Here is a 26498-nt window from a genome sequence, read left to right as displayed (position 1 = left end):
TCCTAGTAGCAGCATCCCATTAGGGGATTTCTCAGTCCTTTAGAAACTATCAGTGTGGAGCCAGGTTACCACATCTAAACAGTAGTGCAGAGAGCCTGGGCAAAGAAAGAGCTTATCAGGAGGCACAAAGGCAAAGACTGGAAGAATCCCCTTCACACACTAACATGCCTTTCTTAATGTAATGACTATGCAGGGTTTCGATGCCAAGGTCATTTTCTAGTTAGACCTGTGAGGAAGAATTAATGGGGAAATATATTAAATTTTATCTGGGTATTGGCATTTAATTTAGATCTTTTTCAACTCACATATTAGTTTGTTTAATGATTATTTTGTTGGGTTGGTTAAATAAGGGATTAGGACATAAATAGTGTATGCACCTGTCAGCTAAGGATTACTTGAGATGCCTCTCTATTTTGGTAATCAAAGCCATCACTCAAGCATGATTCTTTACTTGGTATGAGCGTACCAAAATTTCATATATTGTGTCTAGAAGAAAAGGAATAGCTTTTCATTGCTAGCCTTATAAACCCAAATTGTAAAAGTGAGGACAAACCTCACAGCTGCACATTTTTTAAGTCTAAACATGATAAAATTACACTTAAACTTCCCAACACATATCATATTGTCATTTAGATTTCAGTTGCTTGTTGAACTGTATTCAGGATATTGTGTTTCATGATTTACCAGCATAGACATCAGTTTACATTCTCTGGACTTTTGAATTCAGATCACACTGTGAGTTTATTTCTAATTGAAGTCTCCTTCTATTTATTTACTGAATGTCTTCAGGAAACAATTTCTTCATGTTGGCAAAGTTCTGTTCCTCATAGTCATTACTAATCTTATGTTTTTGGTAATTTGTTGTTTATTCATCATAGGATGCTTACTATCAGACAGTAAAAAAAAAAATAAAGCTTAGAAACAATGGTGAAAACTCAAGGAAAATATCATTAACTCAAAGTTTAAAGTAAAAAAGTTCATACCACAGTTAATTTACATGTACTTTATTTCTTAGTGTTTTCTTCCTGAGAATGCTCCATTGTAGTATGTATTAACATTTTATAGTTTCCTTTTCCGTAGATGGGCAAGTTTATCCCCTACAGTAAATAGAGTAAGTTCCGTTCTTCTACAGTTTTGCATTTGATAACACTTATGTTTTCAGATTTGGGAGCTAAAGTTGCAACCACATAAGTCATCTTCTCCATATGAATTATCCATAATTTAATTTTCTACTGTTCAATAAAAGAGGAAATGAAACTCCATCTCTTTCTTTCTGGAAGAGGTTTGATTTCCTATCCCACTGCCATCAACTTCCTCCCCAAAATGTTTGTACATAATATAATGCTCATACATAATATGAGTGCTGAATTTATGAATTTATTAAACACTCTTGGTTTTCCTAAACTAGGTTATTATAATGTTGGTGTGCTGTTTATTGATTCTAACTCTGGGTTAGTAGACCATGTCTACTTCCTTAACCTTATATACCACCTATATCATCTGCAATACAATTGGGGGGTTAAAACTAGCACATAAAACGTTGGAGAGCTGTTAATTCCTAAACCATGATAGTTATTGGAAGAACAAAATAGGACTTTCAATTATAGAAGAGATGGCCCAGTTATATTTTAAAGATAAGATTTAATGTAGGAGAAGGCTTTAGAACTGAGTCTTGAAAGGTGGGCAAGGTGAGTATTTTGCAGGAAAAGGACAAAGTATTCCAAATGAGAAAAAAAAAAAAAGTAAGAAAAAAAGCCAAGTGTCTTAATTCAGAATATGGAATACTTTCCTGAGCAATGTTTCACCTCTAGCAGGTTTTATATATATACACACATATATGAAATATACAATATTTTATATGTATAAAATATACATATACATGCATACACACACATGGAGAGAGAGAGCACATCACTATCTGAAAATTTAAAATAAAAAATGCTCTGAAATCTGAAGCTTTTTGAGTACTGACATGACATCACAAGTAGAAAATTTTACTCCTGACCTCATGTGGTGGGTTACATATATTATTTAAAATATTGTATAAAATTATCTTCAGGCTATGCGTATAAGGTGTATATGAAACGTAAACGAATTTCATGTTTGGACTTCGTTTGCACCCCCAGAATATCTCATTATGTACATTGCAAATATTCCCATATCTGAAATTCGAAACACTTGTGGTCTCAAGCATTTCGGATAAGGGATGCTCTATACACACATACACACAAGACCCCCTAGTGAATGCCTGAAACATATGCTATGCATTTTCCTATGCATACATACCTATGATGAAGTTTGATTTACAAATTAAGCAAAAGAAGAGGTTAACAACAGTAACTAATATTAAAATACAACAATTGTAACAATGTACTGTAACAAAAGTTATGGGAATGGGGTCTCTCTCTCTTTGTCTCTCAAAATACCTTATTGTACTGTACCCACCAATTTTCTGACTACAGTTGGCCCAGAGTAACTGAAACCTTGGAAAGTGAAACTGTGGATAAGGGAAGACCACTATCTACTATATATATGTATATATTAAAATCTCCCTTTCTTCATATAAATAATAACATGTTATAATTGTGGGTTTTTTGCCCTAACAATATTTCTGGGAAATTAATCCATCAGTACCTATAGGACAACCATAGGAGTTTAAAGAAAGGTCTTGAGAAAAAAAAATGTATCAGATTCTTAATATTTTATTGTTATCCATACAATTTGAAAAATGGTGTCCTCAGTGCCCTCTTCTGTCTTTTACTCACATATGAAGGTCAAATCCACATGTTCCCTTTTCAACCCAGCCTCAGTTACTCCCTGGCAGAATCAGCTCCCCTCTTGTCTATGCTCTTTGAGTGCTTTATGCATTATACACTCCATTTATTACCCTGGTCATATTGAGAATTTTTTGTTTGCGTGTTTGTGTGTTTTTATCCATGAGCAAATTGTGAGTTCCTTAAAGCTTTTGTTTCTCTCTAGATCCTCATCCCCTAGTACAGGACCTGGCATATAATAAATGCTCACTAAATATTTGGTTGATTAAAAAATAGTGAGAGCACCTTAACCTTCATTGTTCATTGCGTCTGTATTTCTTTTTCTTGTTATTGTTATTCTTTGGTATTTGACTGGGTATATTTATCTTCTCAGTGAAAACATTTTTAAAACCATGGAGCAGATAAAAATTATGGGTTAAAAATAAAACAAATGTCACCTGGAAATATTGACACAATGTACTTTTTATAAAATTCTTTGAGAAAAATAGATGATCCTCTTCATTTTATGTTACAAATTCCTGAGGAAGGGCTGATGTGGCCAAAATAAATTTGCAACCTTCAGACTGGAGCAATTGCCCATAGATGTGTTTGTACATACACTTCTTGAACCTACCTCATGATGTATGTATGCACTTGTGTAATACTCACAAAAATGCTTCATGTCATTACTTCAAATATTTTTATGTTTAGCTTAGTCAAGAAAAGATTGCTTTAATAGCATCATGGATTTTGTTGCTGTGATATAAGACCATAGTGCTATATTTTCATTTCTCTATGCTTTGCTCATTTATATCATCCTCCTTTGCTTGCAATATTTAATAGAACTTTCAGTTTAAATGCAAATAGCTGAAAGAATTATTTCTTATTTGTTCCTGTTATGGTGGATCTGGCTTAACCATCCTTACCCAGAGCATGAGCATTTTTCTTCACTTTGCTTTGAAGATCATTTAAGCTCATCTTTAAACTGCCTCATTACGTCTTTCAGAAATACAGTTCTCATATAACAACTAATCAGGAAATTCAAAGTGTTTGAAGTATGTTGGGAAAAACAGATGTTTGCTATTTAAAGTACTGCAGATGATTGTTATTTCTTTTTCTAGTCAAAAGACGTTCATATCCACTAAATAAATGTATTGTCTTTAAGTGTGCATCCTTCTGTGTCACAGTGGTGGGAAATCTTCACTGCTAGAGTTAGAAATGAAAATGTTCTGCTAATGTTCTGCTTAACTATTCATTGTGCACAGTAGGGAAGCTGGGGTTAGAAAAACATCAGTAAATTTCACTCTTCTTAGCCTAACATGAAGCATAGGTAATGGAAATGGCAGTTGTTGGTTGCTTTGAAATACTAGCATGCTGAATGAGCTCAATAGCCATTTTTTAACCCAAAATAAGCTTAGCTGGTTTTTTTAAAAGACTAAACTTTAGAGATAAACATAGATGTTAACATGTTGAGCAACTGAGCTGTATAGCCAAAATCTAAGGTAGCAGAAGTGGAAATAGGAAGAATTAGCGAAACATATTTAATTACTCATTATATTCAACTATAGAATTTAAAATAATTAGTATCATTTAATACTTTTGTTGAAATAGAATTATAATAATGATTCATTTACTTTGCAAAGAACATTAGAGTTTATTTGGTTCAGTCTCCTATTTTGGGATGAGAAACAGAGTCCTAAAAACATGAAAAAGCTTATTCACAGTTACCTGTTGACTTGGTGGCAAAGACAAGATTGGAATCCAGGTCTAGGTTATGAGTGTAGAGTTCTTTCTCCTGTATTTCTCCAAAATTATTTTCAAGTAAATCTGTCCGTGCAGTGTTTTTTGTTTGTTTGTTTGTTTGTTTGTTTGTTTTTGTTTTTGCTGAGTGAGGAAGCAAGCTGAGGGTGAAAGGAAATCCGTATCTATCCCATGGGTGGAGGAAAAGGATAAAGGAAGTTGAGACTGGTACTAAATCCAAGATTTGCCTCAAAATTATCTCAAATGTCTAATGTCCTCTGGTTGCTGAGCACTTCTGGAGTCCTAAGAATATTACTGAGTTTTCTCTCAATTACTTTATCTAGAAGAATTAATTAATATTTTGGGGGAAGACACACCAGCATGTAATGATCACCATGCTAATTTGAAATCATTACAGACCATGTGATGAAATGGGATTTTTAAAAAAGAGGGAGCAAATAATAAAGATAGATTTGTTACTCTTGGCTGTAGCAATATTGGATGTTATTGTAAACCATGCTTTTTTTTTGAGTCTGTTGCCCAGACTGTAGTGCAGTGGCACAATCTTGGCTCACTGCAACCTCCACTTACCGGGTTCAAGCCATTCTCCTGCCTCAGCCTCCAGAGTAGCTGGAACTACAGGCATGTGCCACCACACCGGGCTAATTTTTATATTTTTTGTAGAGACGGGGTTTTGCCATTTTGGCCAGACTGGTCTCAAACTCCTGACCTCAAGTAATCCTGCCTCAGCCTCCCAAAGTGCTGGGATTCCAGATGTGAGCCACCGCACCTGGTCTTTTAAACAACCCTTTTAAAGATCCATTTTAAAAGCAATGCAAGAAGTAGTTACATTGTGGAGATAACAAATGGGAAGTTTGGAATTAAATTTCCCATAGAAGTATCATCAATAGATTCAAAAAAGTTTGCATCTCAGACAATTTAAAATTGAAAGTGACATACTCTGGACAATTGGACTAATGAACCTAGTGATGACAAAGACATGGATGTTAAAGATGAATCAAATATTTTTTGGTGAAATTTAAAAGGAAGAAGTCACTAATACTAAATTATCATTTATATAAAGCATGATTTTAAAAATACATGTATGTGGAAATAAACTTATCAATCAGGCACTATGAGTGGATTGTTGAATATTTTATCTGCTTCATTATATTTTGATGAATCCCTGCTATAAATTGAATGTTTGTGTCTCCCAAAATATACGTGTTGAAGCCCCAATCCCCGGTGTGTGATGGTGCTTGGAGGTAAAGGCCTTTGGGATGTGATTAAGTCACAATGTTGGAGGCCTCAGGAATGGGATTAGTGCCCTTGTAAGAAGAGACATTAGGGATGATCTCTTTCTCTCTCTCTCTCTCTCTCTCTTCTCTCTCTCTCTCTCTCTCTCTCTGCCATATAACAATACAGCAAGAAGGCATTCATCTAGAAATCAGGAAGAGGGCCCTCATAAGGAACCAGATTGGCTGGCACCTTGATCTTTGATTTCTCAGCCTCCAGCACTGTGATAAATAAATTTCTGATGTTTAAACCATTCAGTCTGTGGTGTTTCTTATAGCAGCCTGAGCTGACTGAGAGAAATGAATTGGTACTGAGAAGTGGATTGCTGCTATGATAAATACCTAAAAATGTGGAAGCAGCTTTGGAACTGACAAAATGCCGATAAATATAGGCAAGTAACCTTTCTCTCATAAAATTAGAGACCTGTAGTTATATATAGACAAAGATTTCTGAGCAACCAGTGCTTTCTCTAATGTCACAAAGTTATAAATAAACATCTTAATATTATGATACTAAACTGTAATTTGCATTTTCTCCTATATATTTATGATAAATATATTCACATTGCTCTGGAATTTTTTTTTTTTTTTTTTTTTGCCTTACTGTAGCAATTCAGCAATGATAAATAAGCACACTTGCTTAGAGTCCCGGCATGATTTTCTGAAACAAGGGCATGTATCAGTAGCTTATTTGTGCTGCTTCAACCTTTTACCAGAAGGCTTTTAAGGGATTTGTGCATTAAATCTTTCAGTGCATTTCAAAAGCTTTCTTGGTAATTGGACAGAAAGAGACCCCTCAAGTACAATGTTATCTAACCAAAACTATTATTTAGGTCATGTACCTCTTTAATGTTAAGCAGTTAGGAGGACACACATATAATTAAATGATCCTTAATATTTGACAAATATATGTCATTCAAAATAATGCTCCCATTAGGGAAAGGTAGCAACCATTGATATTCAACCCTTTGGACTATAACTTAATGACAAACTTATATCCTTAGGCACATAGAATGAACTTGACCTCCCTTAACTTACAAGGCACAATATGTACATATCTTTGGTTTTTTTCCTTTGGTTATGCTAAGTCTTTTGGAGTACAATACATGGGAATTTGCTTTTTTTGCAAATAAATGGTGTGTTGTATTTAAACACCTATCACATAGTTCAAATATTTGCTACAGGGCAAATTAATTATAAAATCACCCTTTTAAAGTACTTTCTATTTCTAGGATTTCAATGACCAACTTCCTCATCTTTTGTTGTTCAGTTTTCCTTTCACAAATTTCTTTGATTGCTTTTATGGATTTTCTTTTTTGCCTGGTCAGATATAGTTTGATACCATTCTCTGTTATTTTTTCAAAGATCTGGTTTTCTTTGAGGCTGCTGGTAGGTAGCTTTTACTAAATTTAAATGTAAGCTTCTATGTAAACCATATTACACTTTAGGCTTAGATGCCATACATTCTTGACTTCCCAGAATATTTGTATTACTTATAATAAACATATTTTGTATGTTTTTGAGTAATTGTCTCTTCTTTAGACTACGAAGGTCCGTAAGATTTGCAAAGGATCAGAGTGAAGATGGTGCAGAGTAGGAGATTGGGGAAGTGCAGAAGAGATTTTCCAATTTAGGTGAAAAAGCCAAGCATTTAGAAAACTTATTAGGAAGATGAAATAAGAATATTTCACAGCATTTTCAACATTTAAGTATTTTATCCTCTGTTTCCCTCTTAAGCCTTTCTTTCCTCTTCTAGGATACATTTATATTTTATCTGTTATATTATGAAAGCCTTCTGCTGAGCTACTTATGATATATAATCATTATACACTCTATTCCCTGTGATCCATGCTAAGACAATCCAAACTATAACCCTTCATTAGTGTTAAACACACATATTTTTGTCTGTTCTCCACAGCAGAATGATGATAGTAGAAAGGCAGAAATGCAGTCATAGACTTGCCTCTTGTGGGGTTTACAGAATATAGTTCAGGAGAAAAAAAGGGCAGAACTTGGGTCTTGGACTTAAGATCTTTTTTCTTTCACTGTCTTTAGAACAACTGATAATGACATAAATAAATCTATAATAAAACCATTTTGATAAAGTTAAGAATTGTTCATCTTTTAGTATCGCCTCTGGGAAGAAATAGATTGAGAGCTATCTATTATTGAGTTCCGTGCTGCAAATAAAATCAAACTGCAAAAGTTTTATAAGAAAATTCAACCTATTATCCTGGGATTATGTTTATAAGTTTTTCTACCATCTGAGTTGATATGGCATCTACAACAAATGCTATTTCCTGTATGCTAATCATATATTCAGAGAGAATGTTTTGCCCAGGGATTGGGGGTAGGGAGAGGAAGGAAAGATTGTACTTCTCTTTTGTACAAATATTAATGTATCACAAAGCACACAAAAGTCTTTACAGAATCATATGGAGCTAAATAAAAATCAACATAATGCACTGTTTACCAGCTTGTCATCTAAATGTCAGCATAGCTAGATTTTTATTGGGGCCTTATTATTTAATAGTCTTGATGTACTTTGGAGAACTAAGCACATATCTCTGAAGATTTACATATTTGCAGATCCAGAAAGGTCTTGAGAATATGAGCTGGGGAGATATGTGTTGGCAGGGAGGGCTGGGAATGATATTTGAACTGTATATTTGAAATGGAGAATGTTAGATTAACTTTAAATACTGGTGTTGAAGGACAGGAAGCAGGGCTTTGCCCTTCGTTTTATTCTGGTGCTCAGTTCTCCATAGAAGACAGCTGCCAAGAGTATCAAAGAGACCATGGAACAAGGGAGCCACAAAGACTTATGCTGGCCAAAAATGAAGCTTAGAATAGAATATTCAAGAGTTATTCAAGGGTAATGCTGCCACAATGAAAGCCAGAGGACAATATGAGTTCACCTGGAGTATGTGTCATTCTTTTGCCTCTTTTGAGATTTTGTTTATCCTGATATTCAAGGACATGAATCCTCAAGTTCCTATATGAAACCCATATATACATGTCATAGAACTGCATTTTTATCTGACTTACTGATCTGTGCTTTTGCATAAAATAAAGCAGATCATCTGGCTTAAAATTAAAAATATACTCACAAAAGTAAAATACTTAATATTTCACTTCTATCTATACATCTATACAGCAGATTTTTTTTCTTTCTTTCTTTTAAGAGATGGGATTTTGCACAGGCTGGAGTGCAGTGGCACAATCATTGCTCACTGTAGCCTCGAATTCTACAACTCAAGCAATTCTCCCACCTCGGTCTCCCAAGTAGCTAGGACTACAGGTGTGCAACACCATGTGACTAACATTTTTATTTGTGTAGAGATGAAGGTCTCACTGTGTTGCCCAGGCTGATTTTGAAAGCCTGGCCTCAAGTGATCCTCCCACCTCAGCCTCCCAAGTTGTTGGAATTACAGGCTTGAGCCACTGAGCCCAGCCCTATACAGCAGATTTAAATGACCAGCTTCACTGTATCTTTTAAAAGAGGTTTTACTGTATGAAAGAGGGATGGCACACCCAAATGAGTCAGGTTCTAATCTGACTACACTAGGAGAAATGCTACTTCCCTGGTTTTATGGATTGAAGGTTTGTGTCCCCCAGAATTTCTATGTTGGAGCCTTAATCCCCAATATGGTAGTATTTGGAGATGGGGCCTTTGGAGGTAATTAGGTTTAGAGCAGATCATAAGGGTAGGTCCTACTGGTGGGATTAGTAGCCTTATAAGAAGAAACCAGAGAGTTAGTGCTGTTTCTCTGTGACCAGAGAGTTAGTGCTGTTTCTCTGTGATGTGAGGATGGAGCAAGAAGGCAGCAGTTGTAAATCAGAAAGAGGCCCCTCACCAGAACCTGACCATGTGGGCACACTGATCTCAGACTTCACAGCCCCCAGAACTGTCAGAAATAAATGGCTGTTGTTTAAACCACCCAGCCTACGGTATTTTGTTATAGCAGCCTGAGTTAAGACACCTAGGATGTTCACTCTGCCCACCAGGATAGTGCTTTTAAATAGTGTATCTTTCTTAAGAACCTGTCTTTAATTGTGTGTGAAAGGGATTTCATGAAACCACAAAAACATTGAGAATAAGCGACTGAACCCAACTAAGGAATTTGCTACATTTAATTTTCTAATTAATTTTTATCTATTCCAGCAACCAGTAATATGTAGGAATCAGAACACTATGCCTCTGGCATTAATAATTCCTATTCCCTTCTCACTCATGTGTGGGGAAACTGACTGAGGCAGAGTCTCTGTCCTGGTTTAAGTCCTTCTTAAGTCTAAGGCCTGCTGTGGCCCTGATGCTGCATCTTTCACTGACCTGCTATGATCTTGCGCCTCTTGTCTGCACCTAGATCAGTCTATGTTAAGTAGTATTTTCCTGGTATCTGAAATGATTGAAAGATTGGAGCATATGTAGTCTCTTGGTTAAAATCATACTTTTAAAATATGCGATATCCTAAGTGTTAACTTGGAAGGCCTATTCTTCTACAAACTTCATCTCTTCTATTTCTTTGTTCTTGGGATTTTTCTTTTGAAAACAATTTTGGTTTGAATGTTATCAGAAACAATCTGATATTGCCTGGAAATGATTTGCCCTTTGGTTGCTGCCTACTCTTGCTTGCTGCCTCCTGGGATTTTGCTGGCTGAACATCACACATTTGCATTCATGTGGGTCATATATGTGCATCAAGACTTACTGTGTGGCCATGTGCCCTGGTAGTGAATAAGCATTTCTTTCATAGCCATATTAAATCCATCTGGTAAGAATAAATACATTATCCAGTAAGAAGCAAAAGGAGAAGGTGATATAAAAAGAGAAGAGAAGCATTGTAAAATATATTAAATCAGAATACTAACCCTCCTTCCACTTTTAACCAAAAATGTTACGAGCTCCTTTGTATAACAAATTCCAAAGAAGTCTATTCATTTATCTAACAAATATTTATTAACTACTGATTATAGAAGTAAAGATATAGAGTTAATTAAGTCCCAAGTTCTACCCTGAAGTTTCCCATGTTCAAATGTTAGAGACAAGTAGATACAAATAATTAGAACACAGTGCTACGCCAGAGGTAAGGGAGCCTCAGAGAGGGAACTGCTCTTTAACCTAGTGTGGCAAATGATTGCTTCACAGAGGTGGTAACATTTAAGCTGGGTGTTGATGATGTTTTGACAAGTTTTAAGGGTGAAAGAGCTTTCAAAGCAGATAGCCATTATTAGTTGAGCCATATGAAATTGCCATTTTTAAATGTCAAAAACAGTTAAACAACATCAAATGTATATGGTTCATCAAGATAAAAAGCCACTAAGATTTTGAGAATGCAAAGGTTATATGTGAGAGTGGACAGAAGATAAAAAGTAATTTTGCAGCTTACCAAGGGCCAGATTGAGAAGTCTGGATTTTATTTTGTAAGCAATTGAAAGTCTCAAAATGTGTTGACCAGTGGATTTATATGTCAAGTTATGTATTGTATAAAATGTGGATGAGGGGTCAAAAAGAGCAAGATGCTGTTTGGAGGCTGTGCTCTCAGTCCAGATAAGAGATGATGAGGCTTCAACCTAGAAAGTAGCAGTGAGATTGGAGGGAAAGAAACAGAACACTGTAGGATGGAGAATCAGTAGGGCTTGTCAAACAACTAAATGTGGAGGATAAGAGAGAAGAGTCAAGAATGGCAGAATTTTTACCTTGGATGAAAGAGTGAGTGGTGGGCAGAAGCAGTTAAGGAGAAGAGAGAAAATTTGGGACCTCAGAGAAGTAGTAAGTTCAATTTGGGACATTTGAATTTAAAAATAAGCTGGCACGCAGGAGAAAGGTTAGGGCTATTGTCATGGCTGAAGTCCTGGAAACTATGGTACAGATGAGATTACTTTCGATTAGCAGACAGAGTTGGAAGATCATGAGAAAGCCCTGAGATTTAGGCAAACATTAAGACACAGGTAGAGAAAGAATAGTCCATGAGGAAGATTGAGGAGGAGCAGAAGAGATGGAAGACAGTGCAGGTGAGAGAGTTTTTCTAGAAGACCAGAAGGGGATGATTACAAGGATGGAGTGCTAATAATTACAATTTCCTGGTGAATTCATGTTTGGGGGAACACTAAAACTATACCATATATTGTAGTGTTCTGCCTAGTAAAATTAACTAATATTAAATATTATCGGGAGAATTTAGACCTTAGATGTTAGAAAACCAGACTTTATAGACTAGTGCAAGCTCATTTGTGCCCTAAAGCTTTTTACTTTTGAGCTTTTGTATATAGTCGTAAAACTAATGATGATATGAATTTATAATCCAATCCATGTCAAAGTTTCAGCTTTAAGCTTCCCTTTCTGCTTTTTAAAACACACATACATGGACATACACTCCTAACCCAACTTTTTCTATGAGGAGTTCTACGTGCTTTACAGATATTGCATAGATAATCCCGCAACTCTGTTGTGGATAGAAACAGTTGCTTTGAGCTGGTAAACGGGAGTTAAAGAGACTTGCCAGATGTTAATTGTAGACAGAATCTAAATTCCCAGATTGTGATTCTCAAGGCAAATCTTTGCCTTAAGGCTCAAACCCAGATAAGAGACTGTATTCTAGTATGTTCTTCCTTTCTCTTTGCAGCATGATGAGACAGAAAAGAATGACTAAAATCTGCAGCTCAACTACTTAAAATTAATACTTTATTCTTCTAGGAAAACTCTTAATGAACACTAACTAAAACAAAGCAATCATATTAATTTGCTGCCCAAACTTAAAATCAAATTTGATAGATCTAAATTCTGAAAAGCCATTGAGCTCAATAGAAGTGATGATCAAGAATCAGGGATGGTTCAGAGTTATTTGATGTTGATCTCCTGAGAACACAGACTAGGAGTCCCAGTTACCATTGCAAATACTTGCATTACTTAAGGTAAATTGAAATTCTTTGCATGCTGGGCATATTTCACTATGGCCTTCTTAAGTCTTTAAGTTGTATCTCACCTATTGTTATTGCCAATACTGCAACCCTAGCATCAATGAAAGTCTAAAGATAGACTGCTTCTCCGCACACTTTGGCACATTTATCCAGTAACTCAAAGATGAAGCAAATGTGAAAATCTGCAGGTCTTGGAGCTCTTAATAATAAAACATAGAACTCACATGCTTTTTACATCAAAGTATGAAAGATGATGCTGGCATGTTTTTTATTATCCATGTAAAAGATTATTGGATTAGAGGTCATTCTGTTACCCTACTGGGACCAGGCTGCACAGACATTGAGTTGAGGTAGATCTCTAAGTCTAGTAAAGGGAGAGACAAAGAGATGCATGAGTCTGTTAAGTGGCTTTTTGGTAGCTGACAAACAGTTGTTGTATTAGAAAGGAATAAAGTGTAAATGTTTAAAGGAGGAGAACAATAAAGACCAATGTCTTTAAACTTTCCTCCAGTGTATCTGCTAGGATTATTTAAATTATAGAGTAAAAATAGAGAAATTAAATACACTTAAGGGAAATTAATATCATCATTCACCTTATTATCTGCTTTCTCATGCACATAATCTACTACTTTTACACTAGGATGTGTATCTGCTTTTATATTTTCTCCAGAGTCAAACAGATGTTAGTAAGCTTCCTTCATTGTACAATTTTTATTTTCCTTTCCATATAACCACAAATAGTTCTTTTCTGTGTTTTTCTTGATCTTGTTTTTCTGATTTATTCTCTTTTGCCTTTTTCTTTCTCAATCATTAATAATTTCGGATTTTTATCAGGAGTCCCACTGCTTCCTTTCATTTTCTTTCTTCTTTAAATCCCTTTTCAGCTTATTTCTATCTTGGTTTTGTCCTGCTACTAGATGTCACTTTCTTTCTCTTTCCTTCCTTGCTTTTACTCTGTCTTTGCTCCCTTAAATACAGTTGACAAGATCTAGAAACAACATTAACAACTTACTGACCTGTAAGTTGTCATGCATATTGTTCATAATGGACAGTCCACATCCAGGAGCAGTCAAGGCCAGCTGTTTTTTGATGTGGTCCTCAGGGACTAAAACTAACAATACAGCAACAACCCCTTATGTCCATTACAGAAAAAACAGATGCCAGCTAACCACATTCACAGTAGAAGACTGAAAAATATGATCTTTGATCTCCAAAAGCTTAGAGAAAATACACTTTTATCAAGTTGATGTAATAAAAAAAAGTGAAACAGTTTACTTGGAAAACTGTCAGAGACAAATATAGGATCTGGTGCTGAAATGATCCCTCTGTGTTAAAAACCATTAGAGAGAAATCCATTCATATCCATTTCAACCCACGAGGCATCTTTTTGGAGCTGCAAACTCTCGCATGCTCTGACATTTATATTCACAGTATTCCTGGGACCCAGGAAAACAGACATGTGTGGGAGGCTGATGATGATGATGAAGCAGAACTGGCCCTGGTTTCATTCTCTGCTCTGTTGCTACCACACTGCATTCACCACACACTTCATCCCAATTCATTCTACATCCTGGCGCAAGATAAATCTAATTGAAATACCACTTTTGTTATATTACTCCCCCTATTCAAGAACTTCCAGTAGAAAATGAACTGAAATTGTGGTCAGGCATGACTTAATTTGTAAAGTGATGTATTAGTAACAGCTCTCATATCAACTTTACAACTCGTAATCATCCAAGTGAGATAGTGTATGTCAAGGTGAGTCACAGTCAGGTCCCTTAACATGTGAAATGTTGGCCGGGCGCAGTGGCTCAAGCCTGTAATCCCAGCACTTTGGGAGGCCGAGACGGGTGGGTCACGAGGTCAGGAGATCTAGACCATCCTGGCTAACACGGTGAAACCCCCGTCTCTACTAAAAAATACAAAAAAACTAGCCAGGCGAGGTGGCAGGTGCCTGTAGTCTCAGCTACTCGGGAGGCTGAGGCACAAGAATGGCGTACACCCGGGAGGCAGAGCTTGCAGTGAGCTGAGACTCAAGCCACTGCACTCCAGCCTGGGTGACAGAGTGAGACTCCGTCTCAAAAAAAAAAAAAAAAAATAGAAATATTGTGACTGAACTCTCTGACAGAAGTCCACACTCCTCCACACTGAGGGCTATTCAGTCATTTCATTGTAACAACCTGTTGTTGTTGCGCTGCTGCCCTAGCATGTTTTGTGCTACTATATAGATAATAATGAATAGATTATATAATAGATATTATACTATATTATATATAGTATAATATGTATTATATATTAGATTATATAATGATATATAATATATTCTATTATATATAATAGAATATATTCTAATGTAATATATAAATATAACATATATAACAATATATTATTAATATATAATATTCTATTATATATTCTAATATGTATTATATAATATTCTATTATATATTAATATATTAATATATAATGGAATAGAAATTTATTTGGCACATAGTTCTGGAGTATGGGAAATCCAAGATCTAGGGGCCATATCAAAACATGACAGAAGGCATCATATGTGCCACAGAAGAAGAAGAGGAAAGAACCAAACTCTCTTTTATAACACCCCCCATCCCCACCCCAGATACAGAACTCACTCCTTAGACTCCATTCCTGAGGGCAGAAATTAATCACCTCTCCGAGATCTCACCTCCCAAAATTGTTGCATTGGGGATTAAGTTTCCAGCACATGAACTTTGGGGGACACATTCAAACCATAGCAGCTGCTCTTTCCCTTTCTCCCCTGTTGTATTCACACTGGCTGTATTATTCTTTTCTCGTGCTGTTAAAGAAGACATACCCTTGACTGGGTAATTATGGAGGAAAGAGGTTTAATGGACTCAGTTCCACATGGCTGGGGAGGCCTCACAATCATGATGGAGGGCAAGGAGGAGCAAGCCACATCTTACATGGTGGCAAGGAAGCGACAGAATGAGAGCCAAGTGAAAGGGGTTTCCCCTTATAAAACCCTCAGATCTCGTGAGACTTATTCATTACCACGAGAACAGTATGGGGGAACTGCCCCATGATTCAACTATCTCCCGCCAGGCCCCCTCAACAACACATGGGAATTGTGGGAGCTACAATTCAAGATGAGGTTTGGGTTGGGGACACAGCCAAACCATATCACTGGCTATCTGTCAGCTCCCAGGGCATACCCTGGTCTCACCTGCCCTCAGGGCCTTTGCACTTGCTGTTTCTTCTGCCTGAAATACAAGTCCTACAACCACTTTAGAGAGCTCTTCCTTATGAACCCTCTATACGTAGGCCATCCTTAATATTCTCTTCATAGAATCATGTTGTTGTTTTCCCCTAGCAGTTACACAATCTGTCATCATTTTATTGATTGATCTTTACTTGTTTATCTGTTCCCCACACTAAACTGGGAACTCCGTGAGAGAAAGCATCTTGTCTGTGTGGTTCACCAGTGTTTTCATAGCATCTGCCACAGTATCTGGCACAAAATAGGTACCTCATTAATCGTGAAATTAGAGTCTTTGAGGGCCATATTTCTGAATGGCAGAAAAGAGGATATTAGTAGGAGCTGGTATAAGTTGAATTGTAGTGCTTTGTTGTAAGATAACTGAGACCACCCTGGGGCAAAATTAAGTATGAGATTGCCTAATGACTCATTCCCAACATTAAGATGATATTTTGAGGGCTGGGTGCAGTGAGTCATACCTGTAATCCCAGCACTTTGGGAGGCCGAGGCAGGCGGATCACCCGAGGTCAGAGTTCGAGACCATCATGGTCAACATGGTGAAACCCCTTCTCAACTAAAAATACAAAAATTAGCCAGGTGTGATGGCGGGTGCCTGCAATCCCAGCTACTGGGGAGGCTGAGTCAGGAGAATCGCTCGAACCTGGGAGGCGGAGGTTGCAGTGAGCCGAGATCGTGCCACTGCACTCCAGCCTGGGCGACAGAGTGAGACTCCATCTCAAAAAAAAAAAAAAAAGCTATTTTGAGTATCTTATGTTAAAATGAAAGAGACTAGTATAATTTGGGATACATTTTATGTCTAATGATTTAAATATATATGAATATATATTAACTTAAAAAATTTATATTTTAATACTCAATGTAATGACAACTGTAAATGTATATATTTACTATAGCTAAATTTAAATTTAAAATTCATTTCATTGAATATGAATGCCAAGAATTACGTAAATAATTGAATATAAAATATAAAATTATTCATTGTTAAGCTCTAACAACTTGCTATTTTGCTGTTATTGATAGCAGCTCTAGAACATGCTTTGCTGGGAAATGAATCTCAGCTTAACTTACTTGAATTCTGTGAAAATATACAATATTCAGTTTTATATTTATTTAGTAGTTAATAATAGTTGCAAAAAGCCCATATTGTTTGCACAATTCATTTGGGTTGACTTGAAATTATTAGAATGGGAAAATCCTATTTTTTATAATTGTTTAAAATAAATCTCACTAGTAGCTGTAATATTTTCTGTAGTTTGTCTCACTCAACATCCATTCCAAATCATCTTTTCTCTTTTGTCCTCTAGTAGAGAAGCTGAAAAGCCAAACACTTTTTTAAAGCACCTTCTAGTTAGGGTTGGTTATGAGACACAGGAATAGCCAATGAGCTAAAGAGAAAGCCTGCCAGGAGGGACTTTCTTTCCTAAATAAAAAAACAAAGACTCTTTGAAGAGATTCAGGTGTCTTGAGTGCAGCAGTCAACTTGTGACATGAGGCATAAGCATGAAGACAAATGTCTACAAGAATGAGAAGGGTGGAAGGATGAAATGAGTCGAGTCCCTAATGGCATTGCTGGATGATGCACCACCCCAGCCCAGGACTGCCAACTGCAGCACTTCTTGTTGTATTTAACAAAAAAAATCCTTGAAATTTAAACGACATTTCTGGCTTTAAGTTTCTTGGTATTTTCAGCCAAGCAAATTCTTAACAGATACATCACCTAGGTACAAATTTAAACTGTATTACATGGAAATTATATGTAATAATTTCAAATCAATAAACATTTAGGGAATATTTAGTTTTATCTTAAAACCTCTACAAAATGTGCCTTTTATTTTTGCTAATAATAATGACCCTATTGTTACTAGTAATGCTATATTGTAGTATAACCAGCCTGTAGATAAAATAGATTGGCAAATATTCACAAAAAAGAATTTACGTACTACTTTGGGCTCTAACTAAATGATTAGAATTTCCATTACAATGGTTGGGGTTTTCCATTTTGCTAAACACTTTGAGAACAGGAGATATACAACATTTTATGTGTTTTTTAAAATGTCTACAAGATATTGTCTAATGTTCAGATAATATTTTCATTGATCCATTCGAAAGGTGTGTACCAAATGCCTATGCTTTTTGCTATGGACAACCCAGGGCAATAACTATTCCTTATTATACTATTTCACAAATTTGTTAATTTTCTTTCCAAAATCTGTGCAAACCTCCCATTCATAATAACATTTACCAATAGCATACTCGTATAATGTTTGCTATTTTTTATGTCAATATGGTATGTTGTGTTTATTGTTTTTCTCTGAGAACTGAAATAATTGCCAAAACCAATAAGTAAAAAATGCTTATAATAGAGAAATCTTGTTTTGCTTTTAATTATTTTTAAAAATTATTTTTAAAAATTTTTAGAGGCAAGGGTCTCGCTCTGTTTCCTAGGGTGGAGCACGGTGTCACATACATAGCTCACTCCAACAGTGAACTCCTGAGCTCAAGTTCACAAGAAGGTGAGACTATAGACGCATGCCACCACACCCAGCTGATTTTTAAAATGTTTTGTGGAGACCAGGTCTCACTATGTTGCCCAGGCTGGTTTCAAACTCCTAGCGTTAAGTAATCCTTCCCACTTAACTTCCTAAAGTATTGGAATTACAGGCATGAGCAGCTGTGCCAACCCAAAACATTTTTTCATATAATTAAATATTGTTCCAAAAGTTGTTTTCAACTTTTCTTTATTATAAACAGTGCAGTGTTTTAAATCTTTATAAATAAATGTTTACTACATCTATAATTATGCCCATGGTATAAATTACTAAAAAGAAAATTACTGGGTCAAAGGGCTTGCAATTTTCTAAGTCTCCCATCATCACCAGGCAATATTTTTTATTTACTTATTAAAATTTGAGGTGACAAATAGTAATCTTCTCACTATAATGTGTGTGCTTTTAATTACTGAAAAGATTATCATATAATTATTAGGAGACATGCATTTTTGTATTTTAATAGCTGAATGAGAATTTCCAGAAGTTGGAAATTCATTGTTTCAACAAACATTTTTGAGCTCTACTCTGTGTCTACATAGATTCTAACTTATTCCAAAAAGATTAAAAAGTGTTCCAAACCAATATGAATTCCCTTCAACCTTTGTTGATGACTTTGGACTAATGTCTCAAAGCTATCTAGAGCTAGGTCTCTTTGCTCTCTGCTATGTAATGCCTTTGGTCTACAATGCCCCAGCTGTAATATAAGCAACAACTGTGATCTTGCTCTCACCTTACTAGCATTTGCAGAGTGGTTTCCACCTACTGACAGATTACTGAATATTATACAAGTTTTACACAGATGATGAGTAACATTGTAAAACCAATTTTGTCTTATCTTGCCCCCTTTCAAACAAAAGACTCTTTTATACAGGCACTACTTAAACTCCTCTTTGTAAAAAAAAAAAAAAAAAAAAAATCAGGTTTCATTTATCTTTACAAATGAAAATATAAATCACAACCAGTTAAACCTATTCTCTCAAGGCAACGGAAACCCAAATGCAAGCAGTTTAGAATAGAAGACTAATCAGAGGATAGAGAAGCTTTTAAGATCAAATTATTCAGAAGAACTAACTAAAGCAGCTATAATATTTAAATGTTATCTTGTATAATCTAATACATTTGAAAGATATTATCAATATTATACTGTTTTTCATAGGGTATTGAGTTATTTGGTACACTTTGTTTTTAAACAACAGTTTAAAATGTGTTAAAAGTAATAATCCTCGAAAACCAACACTTCTTTCTCAATGATTGGATGCCAGGATTATCTTCAAAGGTAAATGTAAATTTAAAGTCCTCTTTAAAATTGTTAGGACACTTAAAAAACTTGTATTAATATCAAACACCTGAAAATACAGGTTTGTGTAATTAAAAGCTCATTTTTTGCCTTCCTATGAGGTTTCTGATTTCAGTAACAGAGCGAAATTCTTCAAGATAATCTTTAACCTCTTATAGAAACAGCCAGTGTAACTTGCCTTCTAATAAAACCTCAGCTCTCACATACACAAAGAATGGTGTGCGGCATTAAAGCTGTGGATTGGGGAACAGAACAATAAAGAACTATCAGACAATGTATGTGGGAAGAAGAGAAACTGGAACCAAGGGGGTGATACAATTGATGCCTTCAAACACAAGCTCTTGGAGGATGTTCCTCTCAAAAATCACCAGATTCTCTATTATTCGTGAGAAGTAGGGGAAAAAAGGGAAAATATTTTTAACTTACATAGATCTCTCCTCCTAAATAGTTCAAAATAGAGCCCAGCTGACACTGACTAACTAGTAGCAACTCAGATGATCTGTCTAATTCACAGCACAGTCTGAAGTTTGCCAAACATATCTCAGTAAAACTTGAAAGATGGCCCCAAAGTGCATTATCCTCTAATAAGCCTGTGGGAAGTGGAGCGTTCATTCTGCTTCCTGGGACAGACTTTTGTGGTAAGAATCAGAGCAGTATCAGATGACTGAATGGCATCAGTCAGGTGCCAGCAGAAGCACAGAGGAGCAATGCTTCTAGGCTTTGGGTTATAAATGCAGCCATGTTGTAGACAGATGTACCCAGGTACACCAACAACTTGCAAATGAGAGGTGAGCATCTGACTGGCATCACAGGCAGTGGACAGTCCCTAAACTGATTCATTAGGCACAAATGGGTGATCTGTCAGAGAATAATGACTTTTAGGACTTCTGTTCTCACTCTAATGCTTGATATTAATGACCTTTCAGGATGGTTGATATCATTGGAATTTCATCTGCCACAAAGAAAGAAAACCAGTACATGAATCAGTTTCTGGATGAGAGTAGAAAGCTGTCCCTGAAAAGGAAGCAAAATGACAGTTGTTGGAGAATAACTAGTGTGGAACCAAAATATGCACTTATAAAACAAAACTCTCTTATTACCACTAAATTAAATCTAATGGGTTTTTTGGTTTGCATTTGTTTTTTAGTGATTTATTTTACTGGAGACAGCAATGTCCAGATGGCATGTTTAAGCTTGACCCAAAATTTCAATCTCTAAGCAACATATTCACTATAAAAAATAAAAAAGATCTGAAATCTGAAACAAAGCACTTTGAGTTTTACCAGGCCCTGTTTATGATACATTAGATTGTCAGTGGAGGGTGCATTTCGCTAATCATTCATGGGACATAGATTGCTGTATGGTCTGTAGCTTGCAAGACTCTGCTAAATGCTGCAATAGAGGACTTTATGGTCTAGGTCAGAGGATAGTAAACTTTTTCTATAAACGTCCAAGTAGTAAATATTTTAGGTTTTTCAGGCCAGATGGTATCCAATGCAAGTACTGAGCCATTGCAGCAAAATAAAGTAGCCTTAGACTATATACATATATATACATATATATATGTATATATCAGTATTGCTGTTTTCCAGAAATCTTTACTTATAAATGCTAAAGTTAGAATTTTGTAAATTTTTCTGGGTTACAAAATATTACTCCTTTGTTTTTTTAAAAAATTGTTTAGAAATGTAAAAACTATTCTTAGCTATCAGGCTGTACAAAAACAGACAGCAAACCAGATTTGGCCCATAGACTGTAGTTTGCTGCCCTCAGTCTAGGCTATAATAGATTAAATACAGTTGCTTTAAAGATACAAACAAAAGTTCTCTAGTTCTACAGGGATTAGAGAGAGTTCTTCTAGTTGAAAATTTCAAGAAGGAGATGACATTTGAGCTGACTTGAGGGATAGGATTTTCGTATAGGAGGTGGCGATCCACATTGGAGCTTTTTTGAGAGTGAATGGAAACACTGTTAACGGTTATTCTAGGAAAGAGGTGTAAACCCTGGCTATCCCATGCAAATTGGGACATATGGTTATCCCAGGAGGGGGAGTCTAGAGGTACTATGAGCAGAGAGTTCTGAGTGTGCCCAAGGACTGTGTATCATTGTGTGAAAAAGTCCAAATTGGTTAAAACACAGTGAGAAGGAATAATGGGAGATACAGCTAGAAAGGTAGCCTGGGGCTTGAATTAGGATTGAGCTTGTAGGTTCTTAAACATGAAGCGAAGATATTTGGAAATTATTCAACAGGTAATGGAGAGGTCCTACAATTTTTTAAAATAGTAAACCGACATCATCACGTATCAGTAATATCAGTGATATGCGGACTGAATTGGATCAGGCAGAAACTGCTTGCAGAAACCCAATTAAGAGACCATGGCAATAGTCTGAAGAGAGGATTAAAAACCCTGGACTGAGTCCAGGCAACACGAATAGAAAGAAAGCGGTGGATGAAAGACACATCAGAGAAAAGGAGTCAAGAGAACTTGTCAATTGAATATAAAAGATAGCCAAGAAGAAGGGAAAGTCAAAGGAAACTCCCAACACTTTAAGTCTGGGTGACTATAGGCATACATTATTTGGGGATTAGAGGTAGGAGGAAAGGGAAGTCTGCACATACACATGTAATTGGAATCCTATTCTTATTCTTTTAATTTGGAAAATAGATATAAGGTAGCAATAGTAGTTCCATAGTTTAACTTTTGAAAACACTTTTATGCCAGGGAAACACAATCTGAATAAAGGTTTGAGTGGTTCTCTGATAAATGGGGGTGTGAGCAGCTTGTTTTGAAAAAGTAGGACTTCGATTTGGAGGGAGGGTGAGGGAGAGAGTTGGGCAACTTTCTCTATAACTATTCTTTCTGTCTTCTTTCTGGGACCCAGTGGGATGCAGCCCATTTTTAGCTTAGTACAATGCTTCATAGTGCTTGCTGTGAAAGCAAAAATGAATCCACCTGAGGAAAAAGTCCAGTTATGACAAGCCTCTAGCTAGAACATGATTCAGATAATTTTCGTCCATGAGCTTAGATCACCCAGTTATCTCAATAGCTCTCTAGAGAGTTTTGAGAACTATCCCAATTAAAACCTTATTTTTTCTTAAAAAAAAACTCATTTCCTAGAGAATATTTAGAATTGTGACAGATGCTCTGAAATCAAAAGAAAGAAACAGTGATAAGGAACTACAACTTCTAAACATTTGAATTGAGTTTCTGCTACTCTCCTTGACTCACAAAATGGTACCCAAGCTATATTTTGATTTGTTCACATTCAATTTTCCAGTAACTTTCTAGGCACTAATTATTTTTTTAGAGAGAATATATCTGAGGAAAGGGAGAGAAGCAGATAAATTAATAGAAAAAATAGCAGGTAATTATAATTACCTGAAAGTACACACACACACACACACACAACCCTATTTAAAAACTTTTCTAAAACAATAAAGTGAATCAAGTTGCTACCGAAACAAATTTAGAAATACTAATGTCTACTACTGGGGAGATTTGAATTCTCGGTTTATAATTTTCAGTTTGTTCAACAACCTTCCGTGGTTAAGTAAGACAAAATTAACCAGTCTGGCCATAGGGTATGGTCTGCCATTTTTCTAAAGCAGTGTACCAGAAAAACAAAGCAGATTTTAATATATTATTTTCCCTGGCCCCAGAATAGAATCTCTAAACAGCTTAAGGTGTGAATTATTGTGAATTATTAAGGTGTCCCATCGTGAAGAGAGACGGCTAGGGGAATAGTTGTGTGGGCACAGTGTAGTTCCTGATGCTTTAGTGTTTCCTTGGCACCAAAGAATAAAAAATAAATTATAGTGTAAAACCCTATATAGAACCAAAACACCAACTGATACTCATTCATTAGTGCAAGTAGTGAAAGAGTGAAGGTTTTACTTTTTAAAAAACTTCCGTTGGTCGCGGTGCCTCACGCCTGTAATCCCAGCACTGTGGGAGGCTGAGGTGAGCGGATCATGAGGTCAGGAGTGCGAGAGCAGCCTGGCCAATATGGTGAAACCTCATCTCTACTAAAAATACAAAAATTAGTGGGGCATGGTGGCATATGCCTGTAGTTCAAGCTGCTTAGGAGGCTGAGGCAGGAGAATCGCTTGAACCAGGGAGTCGGAGGTTGCAGTGAGCCGAGATTGCACTACTGCACTCCAGCCTGGGCAATAGAGCGAGACTCTGGCTCAACAAACAAACAAACAAACAAACAAACAAAAACCTTCCATTTGGGATGTGCTTCTGCTCTGTCCTTGTGCTCTGTTCTTTGAAATTGGTAAGTTTATTTCATTGATCTTTCTAGATGTTTACCTCTACTTGTATTGACTATGTAGCATTATAAATACATAACCTTATGATAGTATGCAACATAAAGTCATTATGAATACAATTGTTCTCCCTTATTTGAAGTTTCGCTTTCTGAGGTTTCAATTATCCAAGGTCATCTGTGGCCATCTGTGATGCACAGAAAATATGAAGTAGGAAATTTTAGAAATAAATAATTTATGTCTTAAATTGCCCACTGTTCTGAATAGCATGATAAAATCTCATGCCATCAAACTGTCCCACCCAGCATGTGAATCATCTCTTTGTCCATGTATCCACGTTATCCAGGCCACCTATCCTGCCTTCCCATTTGCCACTTGTTAGCCATCTTACTTGTCAGATCGACTATCCCAGTATCGCAGTGCTTGTGTTCAAGTAACCCTAATTTTACTTCCTAATGGCTCCAAAGCACAGGAGTAGTGATGCAGCATATTGTTATAATTATTCTATTTTATTATGTTATTGTTAATTTATTCATTGTGCTTCATTTTTAAAGTAAACTGTTTCATAGGTCTGTATGTATAGGAAGAAACAGAATACAGGGTTTGGGGCCATCCGCAGTTTCAGGCATCCACTGGGGGTCTTAACACATTTCCCTTGCGAATAAGGGGAGACTACTCTATGTGTTATAGTCCGTATTATTAGAAACGATACAAACATATAACATTATAGATATATAAGGACGGGATGGTGGGCCACCCTGGCTGGTGCTTCTGATTACATCCCTCTCTCCAGCTTCCTGGTAGTTATGATTACACACCAGGGCTTTGAAATGCAAGATTTCTAATTAAAGCACAGCTATGCTCTTGTTTTTTCTTTTTGAGTTTCTTACCTGCATGCATTTTCTATTAGGTGCTGAGGTATGTAACAACTGCTCTGACAGATTGAGAATCTGATATTAAGTAGGATGTGTAAGAATGCAGGTGAAACAGATACCCTGCTCACACCCAAGCGCGTTTTTGCTTTCAATGGTTGTTAACCAAAAACAAAAAAAAAAACTAGAGCACCTGCTTTCTTCTGTTGTTATTATCATCATTCTCATAATTCTTAAATCCTAATGAAAGTTAAAATTCCTGCGTTGAAACTAGATTTAAACAAATGATAGTTTGTTTCTGGTTTGCCCACAATTAACTTTCTTGATGAAAGATTGTTTCCTATTCTAAGGTAAAGAATTATAGAAATATGTGTAGTTGATTTTAGATGTAGCTATTTTAAAACTTTGCAGAAAATTATAATCATATTAACATAACTCATAAGTTAAAAAGGGTTGGTGTTGGAGATCTAAATACTTGCCCCCGTCTTTAACAACCTCTTTCGTGTACCTTAAGTAAGCAAACTCACTTTACTACCCCTAATAGCCTAAAGATATTCTTAGGAATCTCTCAAGGTTATGTTTCTGAAAGCAATACAAGTATGACAGGCTTTATAAATGTGTGTTTGTTATTGTACAATTATTATTCATTACTTACCACTTCAAAAAATAAGTGTGTAACTTCAACCTGCCTGTGCTAAAACATTAGGGTATATCTGTATGCCCTCAAGATCAAGAACTTTTACTATGAAAATTCTCATGTGCAACTTTTAATCCTGTCAAATGAGCTGATCTTTTTCTTTACTAAAGGAGTCCTCATTAAGTTTCAAATAAAGAATGACAGTATTGCTGCTCACTTTCAAGCCATACCTTTGACTTTCCAAGCCACTTATAAGCTAAACAAGATGTAATATTGGGGATAGAAAATACTTTAGTTGAAAACCTTGAGTATCCCTGCTGGATCCTGGCTTGGCTTCTGACCTTTAGCAAATCACAGACTCCCTGTGAGTCAGATTTCCTCTAAACCTACTTTGCCAATATGTAGCTTACAGAAACAGCTAGAAAACTGATACTTTTGAGATATTTTATTTTGAATGCTTTATATATATTGTTACTGGAATAGTTATAACTCAACTCCCCATAGAAAGTTAATTTAGTCAATCTTTTATCTAATAATAGTACCCCTATCATGTGTATGTAGGAAGAAAATGGAGAAGAGGAGGGATGGAAAATGGGTATTTTATAACATGTGTGAAGCAGACATGAAGAGGAAAATCATAAAATCAAATAGCTTATATTACAATTTCAAATAAAAAATGGCTATCTGATGTTGGCATACTCTAATCTTTAAAAATATTTTACAAATAAATAAGAGAAAACAAATACTAAGAGTTCTGAGGGACATTCATTAATCATCGAACTATGACTCCTCCATGGCTGCTAATGTCTTTGCAGAAATACATCTGATCTACCTTTCAAAATTATTGAATAAACATGCAATTATGAAATAGCATATCACTATTACTATATTTTTCTCTCTTC

General features: G+C 35.9%; 1 protein-coding gene across 2 annotated transcripts in view; it reads left to right on the top strand.

Annotated features, from left to right (window-relative positions):
- The window catches only part of SLC44A5 (solute carrier family 44 member 5), a 391705-nt gene that overhangs the window by 262353 nt on the left and 102854 nt on the right, over positions 1 to 26498 (top strand). The gene's annotated exons all lie outside the window — the stretch shown is intronic.

The sequence above is a fragment of the Trachypithecus francoisi genome, unplaced genomic scaffold (assembly GCF_009764315.1).
Source record: "Trachypithecus francoisi isolate TF-2019V2 unplaced genomic scaffold, Tfra_2.0 Lachesis_group12, whole genome shotgun sequence".
Taxonomy (NCBI): Eukaryota; Metazoa; Chordata; class Mammalia; order Primates; family Cercopithecidae; genus Trachypithecus; species Trachypithecus francoisi.
Note: the sequence above shows the minus strand (reverse complement) of the source record. Positions and strands in the feature narration are given on the sequence as shown.